Genomic DNA, 318 nt, shown 5'->3' on the forward strand with positions numbered 1-318 from the left:
ATAGATTTTTATGTGAAAATAAATCTGCAGTCGGAAACAAGATGTACTGGCAATTGCTTTTGTGTTGTAACCTTTGAAATGTTCTCTCTGATGGTTTGACAGAGAAACCACACTTATCTAACTGGGGCAGGGAAAAGAGGAGAGCAAAGGGCAGTGTCCTCAAGGAACCCACCCCACCAACCCTTCAGCAGTTCTCAGGTGCCCTCACCAGAGCCGACTCTGGTGAGCTGGCATGAAATGGTCACTTTTTATTGGATGGAGAAGACCAGAACACTCATCGTGGACTGGGTTTTGTTCTGAAGTGCTTTATTTGCTCAC

Source organism: Galeopterus variegatus, unplaced genomic scaffold (genome assembly GCF_000696425.1).
Source record: "Galeopterus variegatus unplaced genomic scaffold, G_variegatus-3.0.2 Scaffold732, whole genome shotgun sequence".
NCBI classification, from domain to species: Eukaryota; Metazoa; Chordata; class Mammalia; order Dermoptera; family Cynocephalidae; genus Galeopterus; species Galeopterus variegatus.